This window comes from Ischnura elegans, chromosome 1 (assembly GCF_921293095.1).
Source record: "Ischnura elegans chromosome 1, ioIscEleg1.1, whole genome shotgun sequence".
In the NCBI taxonomy this organism is placed as follows: domain Eukaryota; kingdom Metazoa; phylum Arthropoda; class Insecta; order Odonata; family Coenagrionidae; genus Ischnura; species Ischnura elegans.
This window is the reverse complement of record NC_060246.1, coordinates 136,328,997-136,341,400: the sequence shown is the minus strand read 5'-3', so window position 1 is coordinate 136,341,400 and position 12,404 is coordinate 136,328,997. Positions and strand designations below refer to the sequence as shown.

The window sequence follows — 12,404 nt, the reverse complement described above, 5'->3', positions numbered from 1 at the left end:
GCGTGGAATATCACTGAAAAGTCATGAATTTATTACATCATATAATTATGAATAAAAATCTCTGTTAATGAACGAAGGAGCGGATACGGCATCAAATTTGGTGGGGGTGGTGGGTTAAGATCCAAATCCTTACTCCCTAATGCCTTAAGAGTTTAGACACAGCTTATTTTATTTTTCAACTTGTTTTCTTACATCAGGGAGTGCTAGGTTCAGCGGTAAATACAGCTCGAAATTCTCTCACTTTCGGGACTTGTAGCCATGCATTGGCATATGCACTCCCTATACCCCTTTACTGGGATGCAAAAACTATTCGACTAAAACAAATTACAATTTTAAGAAATTTGGGGGAACCATGAATCCTGTGAGCCCGCTAAATCCGCCACTAAATAGACCTAATTATTTTAGCTTATTTCCCCGCTGAATTCGGAACGCTTTGCGAATGTCGAATTTTGTGTGCCCATTTATTTACCCAGTGGGTGGAAGTATATGCAGTGGCCAACTGCAGAATACTTTATTGTAAAATTCGAACCCCATGAACTCACATTAAATGCAAACATGAATACTCAAGGTGAATGCAAAGTAACAGAAAACCAAGGACGTTGCACCCTACACTAATAACACAGCCTTGAAGACGTAGAAATAGTTAATAATCGGATTTGAAAGCTTATGAAATGGCTTGAAAGGTTTTCAAATACGCCTCCAAAGTGATCCCAAAATCTCCGAATTTTACGTGTGTATCACGCGCACTGTCGGCTATGCGTATCTCTGCGGAGGAAAAGGGAACTGCGGTTGTAAACATCTCGTCATAAATTTCTTCTGTGGGGATTGAAGGGCCAGAATTTGAAAAGTTGTTTCGCATACCTAGTGGTTCCATTTCATCCCACAGAGATGCGTAACGATATTCAGTTGCTGGCTCGTTGCGGAATATTTGGGCTCTCAGTCTCATGTGATTCGTTGTCCCAAGCGTGATTACCTGACTTGATATAATGAAATGTAAAAAAACTTTATAATTCGGTATAAATTTAATCATCATGACCTACCACGTCGAAACCTAGGTTGTACAGTATTAAATATACATGGCCTTAAAAAGTTTTTTTGCATTTCATTATCTCAGTCTTATAGCTTAATGATTGATTTATACTCATGCTCATGACTAAAAAAATAATAAAAATTCGTATATTCCACGTGAATTTTTTTATTAACCGAGCAACCAGTTTCGCCATATTATGGCATAATCAAGAAAACTGTTCGACAAAACAATTTCAACCCTGTATAGCGTTACCACGTCAAATGCGGGGTTGGCTACGGAGAAACTAGCTAGAGTGATGAGGTAAAACTGGGAATGTGTGTTGGGTGTTATAAGAAATAAGGGTTTACAGGGTTAGCGAGGAGAAAACTAATTTCACTTGCAAGTTGACGGTGCTGCAGTAACCAAATGCAGATATTCCTGAAAAATTAATTCACCGTTAAAATGGGAAATAATGAATTAGCAATGGAAATATTTTGTTAGTAAATTTTAATTAAATGTAGATAATTCTACTTCTTTGTGAGGATTCAATCCATTCGGATTAAAATTTCCAGTTTGAAAAAAAGCAACAGCATACGAACTTTCCGGAACCGGAATCAGTCGATTAGAGCCATCAAGTGTTATGGGTTTGCCATTACAATTTTTGCCAGATACCGATAATCGCTCTTATTCACATTTAATTCGAATTTATATTAAAAGATAGCTACCACCATGGACCTCCTAACAAACCTCCTATTTTGTTGTGACCTTAAAAAAAGGTTAATTTCATGAGTGGCATCTATCCATATTAAAAAAAAAACAAATTTGGAGGGGGCATATAATGTGGAAAATTCAATCAATATATTTTAAACTAATCATTTTAGCCGAGTACAGTGCCATCTATAATTACACATTGTGCTTTTATATCAATTAAATTTTTAATGGGAAAAAAACTTTTAATAATCGTATGATGGCGAACCTAAGTTTTCTTTTTATTTTTGCTATGTTATCACGCAACCCATATTTTTATATTGTACAGCTGCTTGAGCCGACCCTAGAACCATTTTCAATTAACTACTGCGTTTTACTATTAAATTATGTCACCGTGGAACCTTAGTGAGTAGTTACAGAGAGCGAAATAGAAGGCTAACAGTTGAAAATGGTTAAAAGCCACCGGGCGATCATAACTTAAAATTACGGCAAGAATAAACAATGCAGACGTCAATTCAAGTTGGAGTATAAAAACGCTAGGGATATAAACGGTTCACTAGTAGCCAATTCAAGTCAAGAGTCAGGTTCAGCACAGGACTTCTCTCTATCTCAGTACACTCGAAAAAGGGTGAATTGCTCATCTTTCATAACTGAAGATCTTCAGGCCTCTATCTGAGAGGTTATACCGATTAATACCTTTATTCAGGTTAAAATAAAATATAATTATATTTTGAATAATATAATATTAATTTATTTTATATAATATACATCGCTACTGAGCACCACAGTTTTTTTTACCATCGCGTGTACATGTGTACCTGCTAAGCTCACCTAATATAAATTTTCATGGAAGAGTTGCGGGCACTCATGCTACATAACCTTTTTGATTGCATGGCAAAGCGTGACTCTATCCATTCCCGTTGGGATTAACAACGACGCCGAGACTATGTTGGCACACCATAGCCACAGCAAATTTTGCTGAGCCAATTTGAAAGGCTATTTTTTTGTTGCATTTTCCCTTATGCAGTTTAATCATGAAATAATGGAGAAATCGATGTACATGCACAGGTCACTGCGGCGGCAAGACAATTTCATCATTGCTGCAACGAATCCATTTCAAAATTACGATACATGTTAATATTTCATACATAAAACTACTTTATTTCCTGGACGATCGTACGCATATATTTGTGTCAATTAACCATGTGATACGTATTTTATCTACTTTTTTCTGAGATTTGGGCTGGGAACAGCTATTTTGAAATCAATTCGATTTTAAATAAAGGACATGAATTAACTTTTGAATGCGTGTTTTAAATAACAACAAACTTTTCTCTTACAGTACTGCCGACTTCTTCAGATTCTTATTAGGGGTTTTCAACAAAAGAGGATTACATTATTTTTTGGAACAATGTTTTAAACCTGATGGTCATTATTTAAATCCCATTTGAGGTTTAACTCATGTATGGAAAGCACAATAGCTTTTTTGCTTGCCCGCTAATTGTAGGGCACTAACGTCTCTCCCTTCACCAGATGTGGAGTTAAGCAGCGGTCCAATTGACGTTTTTCGCTATGAGAATATTATACCTATAGCTAATAATACAAAGTATGATGAATTGCTGGATGATTAATAAGTACAGTTGAATACGAATGACACGAATCATTTGGAATAATTTTGATTCATGCAAAATTTTTTATTCCATATTGTAGTGCCATGAATTGGTGCACTATTTAAGGGTCTATTCGTTTTCCTTATTTCGTTTTTCATTTTTTCACATTGCAGTAGAGTAATGAAACACTTTTAGTGCATTTGCCTATGATCTTAGCATCGCTCGAGCATAGTTTTTGGTGAATATAAAATGGCAGCCATAACTTGAAAATGTTCCTAAGAGCTCTTATTTATTAGATTCAAAAAGAGCTACTGCCAGAAAATTCTCTCTGTCACTGTTTCAAGCTGTGCATGAAACTCTCCCTCCAATTCTACGGTGGATGAACCGAAAAACCGAAGACGCCAGAGAATGAACCGAAATGAATCTTTGTTTTAGGATCTCATTGCAAAAGGGAAAAATCTATCCCACATTTTGCGGGGGTCGTAATTTCTTCACCGCTCCATTTTTTAATCGACCATTAGGCGGTAGTACCATTTCCCGATTTCTTCCTTTTTTCTTCATCAAATGCTGCATTTTTAGTCTTTTATCCCTCTTGCGTTTTGTTTCCTCCGTCAAAGAGACCGAGAGCAGGCAATTTACGGATAACTAGGTCAGCCAAGTACGATCGTCCTTGAGAGGGCAGCACTCTCATATCGACAGCAACTCCATATGAAAGGCGGCTAAAGTGGATAAAGGGGGATTTTGAAGTTTGACGAATGAAATGTGGAAACGAGCAAAAGCCGAGGGAATCGCGATGATATTGACTCGCAATATTGAAATCCCTTGTTCTCAAATGCAGCCTTGGGATCCGTATGATTCTCTACATTGAAATGAAAAAGATGTATTTCTCCACCATCAAGATATTCAGGGGTGTATTTTGATATTCATTCATGTCTACTTGAAACATTTCATTATCCACCCCACATATAGACGCCTTTTGATGAGTCAGCAACCAAAATCACCATGGAAATACCGATATTTAAAGATGGCGGCCGAGAGATAACATATTGGCTTACTTTCTAAAAAGACTCTTGGATTTTTTTTTGTTGCAAAATTGAGATTCCTTTGTTCACTATTGAGACTTCGTTGTTCAAATATGTAGCACCCATCATATCCCAAATATCAATCGGTAACACAGATCGGTAACCCCAAAACGGAATCATCATTCCAATGGAGTACCTATGTTCCATATTATACATGTGCTAATAAACATTGTATTTATGAGTTGAATGCATATTATTATTAATTCTCGTAAATGGGGAAGAATGGAAAGTATCGGGTATTCTCCTGGTTAGTCTACTCATATTCAAAAGATTCAATGGGACCACGGCTTAACGTCTCATCTGATGAAGGAAGATATGTTCTTTAAGTGCCCTTTATACAACAAGTAAGACAATAAGCGATTGGGCTTTCCATGCTAATTTTCAACCACCAACGGGGTTTAAACCATGACCAAATAGTTCCACTAATTCACTATTTTCAGGAAAATAGAACTAAATTTCGCGCTCTCCGTTGCCCTTGACTCCCTTTCGAAGTATTTTTTAGCGTTTGAAATTACGCGAAAAGTTCCAATGCCACGCTTTCTCACGTTCGTGACTCCCATGTCATATCTTTGAGATAAGGAAGACTATAATGCCCGCTAATCTCTCTCCACTTCCTCCACAGCTCGAAGGCTTAAAAGCTTTTCGTGGAAGATTTCGCTGATACCCGATATTTAGCGGGTGGAGAGGTCGCGTGTGAGCAGATTTAGATCTAAGATAACACCGAATGCTGAATAAACTAATGCCGCAGAAGATATAATTCTCGAGCGGTATCTGCACAGCGTGATTTCCAGTCGTGCTACACGCAAAATGAAATGATGAGGGTGATATTTCCATGAGCACAAAAGAAAGCGAAGGACTCCCTCTTGGTAAAAGACTTGGTACTGCGAACCAACCAAGAAATCGCCTGGCGAGTAAGTCTGAATACCACAGCATTCATTAGGCATTTGCCCGAGTAAAAATATGAATTAAAAACAAAACTGTTGAGTTTCATTTCTTATCAATATAAAAATGAAAGGCACACGATGGATATATTTAAAATGGATGGATATATTAAATATTGTAAAGTGGAACAACCGTGAACTTATTTTCTTAAAATAAAATTACCGCGCCTTTCTAGGGAGCAATCGGTCTCTGAAAAGAGGATTGAATTATTTAAATTCAGAATTCATTTTTAAAAGGAACTGCTAGTAGGGAGAAAATTTATTATTTTTCCAAAAAGACATAACACTCGTCCAGCATATTCGCGATGCTGCCCTCTGCTTTCGCACAAACCACAAAATATTTTCCTTGAAAAATGCAAGGCAGAAGGACTAAAATCAAAAAAAGTTCCCCAATTTTTTTAATATATCCAGGGGTACTATGGATGCTAATATTTATCTTACGTTGATTATCAGGAAATAAAATCAACTGGATTAAAAATCAAAACATTGTTAGACCTAAGAACGGGATGCAATGACAAGTGTTTCCCATTCACAACAAATAATGTTAATGCTGCACTCAATCCCTCAGTAATTAAACCCGAAATTTGGTTTTGTACAGGTGCGGGTAGAGCTCATCCCGAGCTTAGCCACGGACGTATGAAATTCACACGGAAGGAGCCCAGTTCCTTTTCACGGGCCACCTACACTTTGAGAATTTATTTGACGGGGCTTCCAAGGGTTTCACCCGATAATTGAACCAGAGACTCTTCAGTGCTAATGCTTTTGGACATGTGGCCTCCATTCTCTAATAAAACGCTTTAATAAATGAATTTGACGAATACGCTTAGACCACGAGATATATGAGACTGTTGAGAATCCTGGGAACAGAGAACATTTCCATTGATAAAAATGTGAAAAAAAAGCGAACAAGTCGAGGAATGTCGAAATCTAATTAGTTATAAAAAAGAACATCATGTGTAGTCCTTGCCTCTCATCAGTCGTCACCACACAATGAGGTTATCAATGATTAGTCCTGTCGAATGTGATTTGCCTTAATGCACTCCTCCGCGAACCTCTGTCCTCCGCATTCAGTCGTTAAATCTGAGTGGCAAAAGCTCTCTTTTTTATTGGCTGCGGCCTGAACACGTAAGCAAATAGAGGACGATGCATGGTTAAAAAATCGGACGTGGACACGCGTGGCATTGAGAGAGCGAGAGAAGAGTGTAAAGAGAGGGAAGGCAGGGAAAGAGCAGTAAACGAGATTTAGTATTTCGGACGGCCATCAATATAGTGCGCACTCGGCTCATCAACCTTTTTTTTATCGTCCCCCCGAGAAGATGGAGGGAGGAAGGGCGAGTGGATATGTGAGAGAGGAAAGGAATGAGGTAGTAAAGGAAAACGAATACGGGAGAGGATGGGTGGGATTTTGGAGAAAGGGTATTGGGGAAGGAGAAAGAGATAGATAGAGAGAGAGAGAGAGTCCGAGGGTTTGATGTGGTATGTGTATGACAGACGACAAGTTTGTCCGTTTGCCCCATTCGAGAAAATTGCTTCTTCGTACGCCCACAAAACGTCCTATTTCTCTCCCCCACGCGAACCTACCGCTCAACCCCCGAACGGGTAAACCTATTTGCTTACCCGAATGCCAACCCGATCCCTTTCTCTCAAAAACCCTCCCCCCACTAAAATCCCGCTCACTCGATTCGCTCAGCGGGCCTATTCCCGCCGCAGATTGGCCAACTCCTCCCTTTTACAGCTTGCAGCAGCCGTGGGGGGTTCTCTCCTCTCACACGATCGTGCGCGTGTTCGCACGGGGGAGCGGTTATTGTCCCGACAATTGTTCGACACGGATGACGTGCACTCATGCGTCGTCGTCGTCCTTGCCCACAATCCTTTGCTCTGACCACCCACCGCCGCTTCTTCTGCGGGCCCTGTTTAACACACCCGCCCACTACTAGACACCCCGCGGAGTTGGACATTCCTCTCCCTTATGCGAACCATTCCTCATGGCTTATATACTCATTGTAATCCTGTCAAAAGTAAATTCAGTAAAAAATACACTGAAAAAAAGATCTTCAAAAATGAAGAGTAGCCCACTTGGTTTAAAATTAGCCCCTCTGAAATAGGTGCCTATATTATTTTCTTATATTAAGAGAGCATCCCATAGAATATTAGTCTCAATAAAATTTAAAACAGCATCCAACTATCTCAAATCAAGAGCACCATTTTCTTAGACTATTATAATATAGTTTTTATCAAAAGTAACTATAATATATCATTAAATTATTGGATACTATTTTGGAAATAACTTAGGATCGTCTAAGTATCGGATGAAATACTAGAGCATATTAAAGGTACTCACATAACCGCATTTAAAAGTTCGGGGCTCACGTTTACGCCAGATGTAACATTTAACATGTGACCAGCGTTTACGCCATCGTCTCCACGGTTCTACATGAGAGAGCCATTATGAAACTTATACCAATGCATTTTCAAAATTGATGCTTATCTCATCTAAAGATATAATTACAATCTCCGCAAATGATGAATGAATGGAACCTGAGAAATGATTGCTGTGTTAAGAATAATGGTTTTTCAGGACTTTGACATCAGAACCTACTATCTCAGAACTTCAGAACCAGATTCAAGTGTGAACCTTAGAGCCCCGGTAATGAGCCATGATAATATCACATACATGCACAGTTGATGAAGCCTGATGAAACATACGTAGTTGGTAAATGCAAAGTCATTCGCATATTGAGAAACCCGAGGAATTTCCAGCTATTTTAACTATATTAAGTGCTTCCAATTGTATATCTTGGATTAATCAATATATTAATTGCTCAATTGCTAAAAGCCTTAAAAAGGTTGCGGGTGTTCATGAAATAAATTCGAAAAATTTCATTTGATTGAGTCTTCGATTTCACAGCCCTTCCTATATTCCAGGAATTTAGGGAAGTCATGACATTTACGATTTCCTCAGCTCCCTTGGATCTTGTTACAGAAAAACAAAATCTCCATGTTAACTGAGTTTGTGTTTTAATATTTTCCTCCTAAAAAATATAGGCGGTAATCTTGAGCTCGTTCTTCATTTAATTTTTGAATTTGGGATTCACCTTTCATCCACCCCAAAAAAATCACAAGTACTCCTAGGGACGTTTAGCACATCTGCTTTTTTTTCTCTATCGCGGCAAATCTTATTCTCTATGCATGCTCAGGATTTTGCTCTTTTCACAATTTGTTATTGTTTCTCAACTCCACGGCTCTCCATTATTATTAAGAGCGCGGCGATCAGTATTTCTTCATTCAGGAAATGATAACAATGGAATTTAATTGACTTTTTTCCAAAGCTTCCTGTTACTGGCTCGACTATTTTTATTTGCATAACCACGATAGAACGGCTGAATTCCTTGAATTCAATTAAAACTAGAGACCTTTTCGGAACGCTTTCCATTTTTTTACCTCCCGTTTTTTAAACTCTTTATTTTTTATTTTATGAGAGTCGGTCGAGTGAAATGTTTACAAATCCTTTAACCTGCCACTGGTGAGATCATACTTCCGTCGGCACGCGAAATATTTTTCTTAAATTCTGTTTATCGAGGCACGAGAGCAAATCACGCCATTTTGCCGTTCACTTGGGGTGGGGAGACGGGAATGTTGACTCAAGGCGCCCTTATTTTTCCACGAGAGATGTGTTTCCGCTAGTGGGATAAAAACAGCATACGTGAAACTCAAAAAAATGGAGGAATTTCATCAACAATAGCAGTACTAGCATGGAGAAGGAATAAAAAAATACCTGTATAAATCGGCGTCTGACTTGATGGAGGAGTAAATATAGAAATATGGAAATTTTTCATTCCTCTTGGCACATTGTTAGAAGCCCACTGTACCCAAATTTGAAGCAAATGGCTTAATGTACAACAATGCAGCACGAACCTTTCATGGTTTTCCCTAACTTACGTTTTTATTGACTTGAAATGCTGATAAATAGTACTCAGTACTGTAATCCTCTTAATTTCAGTAAGCTATGTAAACTATGACTTCATTTGCCACTGATTAATTGTGTCATTGATCCACAGAGAAATTAACTCAAACCAATTAATAAAGAAGGGTTGAAATAGTAGTGTTAATAAATCTAATTTGTAACGATGCATGCAAGGCATATGAGGAACAGTTTATCAAAACGTTTTCAAAGCACATCCCATCATCAACTTTTATGATTTTTATTTATGCTTACTTGTATTATAAATATATAGAAAATGACTTAGAAACGCCAATATATTTTACCCATGCACAAATTGATGCCATTGTAACTGGCTCATTCTCTTCTACGTTCTCCGCATAGATCATTTTTAGTTCTTTCTCATGCGTTGCGATTATTGGCAAATACCATTCTTTAATGAAGTATGGGTAGGTCAAAAGGAAAATCAGGGCCAATTTAAAATGAATTTGAAAAACCAAATTCCAAAGAGTATGTTTCCTGAACCAAGATTTTATATTAGTAAAAGGAAACTGACAGCAGGATGTAAAACCTATGCATCTGAAAGATTTTAGTCATTTGATGGGCAAATTTATTTCTTTGCCTCCTTTAATCCTAAAATATAGAATGAATCAAGTTTTTATTAAAATAAATTCTACTCTGCCAAGGTCACATTTTTTTCGCGAGAGGTCCAATTTGCGGAGAAGATTAAGTCCTTACTTTTAGAAGTTATATTAGTTATTATATTAGTTATATTATAATATTCTTTCGCAAAAAATCATTACAGGACTGAAGAGTATGCTATTATCGAGAATGAATCGACGAAAATAGTCAACCTGCAGCTATCGCATCTTCAGTAAAATTACTAACACTTCTACTCTGGTCAGACAAACTAGCAGAAAAGGTTACGCCTGCCTTTAGATAGTCATTGTTCATATTTAATTCATATTCTAGAGTCAATGATGGTACTTAACGAAATTTTTGATAATTTTGGACTCCTGCACGCTGACTACCAGGTTCAAAATAAGCTTACTGATATGACGACAAAAGAGACGTTTTTCCATACTATTGAAAGAATACGGATCAAAATTTTCTTTATAAGTCACTTAACAATGCAATTGATTATGAGGGCCACGCATCAAATTTTTTCTCGATTCAAGCATCATACCATAGCCGTTTCCTCATATCCTGACGTTAATTGTATTCAGATGAAGGGTGTGCACTTTCGTGTAAATAAAAAATAAATATTTACCCTGTAATACTGCATAGGAAAGAAGCCAATTTGGAAAGAAGAGAAAGGACCATGTTGCTAGAGATAGGTCCTATAGGAAGTATCGGTTCGGGATCTATCGGTCTTTCCTAGCTAACCGAAACGTACTCTTGTTATCGTCATCCCCATACGCCATCTCCAGAAAATAGAAGTCTTTCCGTACAAAGGGGAGGAAAAGGGGGAGACAAACTTCCCTGCCGGGCATCAATGGCTCGTTTCGCTCTGTTTGCTTTCTATTTCCGATCCTGCCTCTGATCACCACCACCCGTCTTATCCAACAAAACGATCAGCGCCTTACAAACTGGGAGGAGAATAAAAAAATAATTCGCTCCCCGGAGGATACCATGTCGTATAAACGCTAATAACACAAGATCAGAAGCGAGATGGAACGGAAGGGAAAAATATTGAAACGAAAACAATCGGCAGGATGACTTGTTTTTCCTCAAAAATATATAACATCGGATGCTTGTACGCTCGCCCGCTAATGTCTTCTGGGAAGACGCACAATTGGACTCTCATTTATTGACGCTCAGTTTCAGAGCGGAATTCCAGGAAATTCGGTGAACATTAGTGGTGGTAGGTACATCGCTGTCGAATATTGAGGTTCTAAAAATATTTCACTTTGACTTTCTGAAGGAATTCTCCTCGTTTTGTTGCTGTATCACTTTGTGGATATGAAAAGGCACATTTTTTATGACTGGTGCCGCAAAACGAAAACATATTTAATAGCTAAGAAAAGAAAATGGACATTACGACGCACATGAATGAGTAATAGTATTATGAATCCTTTTATCAAGAGAAAAAAGGACAAAATTCTTTCGTAAATGGCCCGGTATGCTTTTGAATAACCCATAAGCATTTACTCATAAGCTCAAAGGTGTCATCTAACCAAAGCTTCCATGCATAAATTATATCTTTTTTCGAAATTAAATAAAAAATTCGAGGACAAATGATCTAGGTTAGTTATAATTCTGACCTTATAATGGTCACTGGAACCAAACGCAATCATTGCGTGCCTTGCTTTACGTTGATCAGAGGAATTATTTTGAAAATCCCAAGAATTGATATTCTCTACATCCAAAATAACAGTTTTAACTCCAACTTCTTTTGTTTATATCTATATAAGCCAGGTCATTTTTTATTTAAGAGTAAAATGAAATGGCTTATGCACCTGAACGACGAAAAAATATTTTTTTAACCCTTACTTGCCGTTTCCGAAAACCACTCATTTGGTCAGTTATTAAGACAATTTTAAAGTATTATAACCGATATAAAAACATGTAGTGAGGAGTATTTAAAGTTTTATTCCTCAAATTCCAATTTTCCACACTTTCAGAAACCTAATGACTTGTGTTATAAAAAAATAATGGAGTAAAAGGTTGGTACTTACAATATTCCTGATGGTTACGATATCCCAAAAATGTTCATTTTGTTATTTTAAATGGATAAAATGAGTTCATAGTGATTTGAGACCCCATTTACACTGCAACGTTGCTTTTTTCCATCAAATAACTTGCTAATCACATATTTCTGAGTAAAATTTGAATAAAATATATTTTACATCAATAATTTTGAAGGAATAATTCAATGCTGACCTATGCAGATTGTTTTCTGCACGCTTTGTACGTATAAGTACTTTATTCACTGGGTCGCCCATTTGAGGAGCATAAAATTTTCCCGAGGGAAATAAAAGAAGACACTGAAAAAGCCCGTTATGCGCACGCGCGTCATATACCATGCAAATATTTTTCCCCATGAAGAGAGAGAGAGAGATGACAACGGCCAGCCATGACGACTGTGGGCTAGCGAGCTAACGCAAAAGCACC

At 37.6% G+C, this 12,404-nt stretch overlaps 1 protein-coding gene across 1 annotated transcript in view; it reads left to right on the top strand.

Annotated features, from left to right (window-relative positions):
* The window catches only part of LOC124153606 (BTB/POZ domain-containing protein KCTD16), a 51,446-nt gene that overhangs the window by 26,269 nt on the left and 12,773 nt on the right, over positions 1–12,404 (top strand). The window lies entirely within an intron of this gene.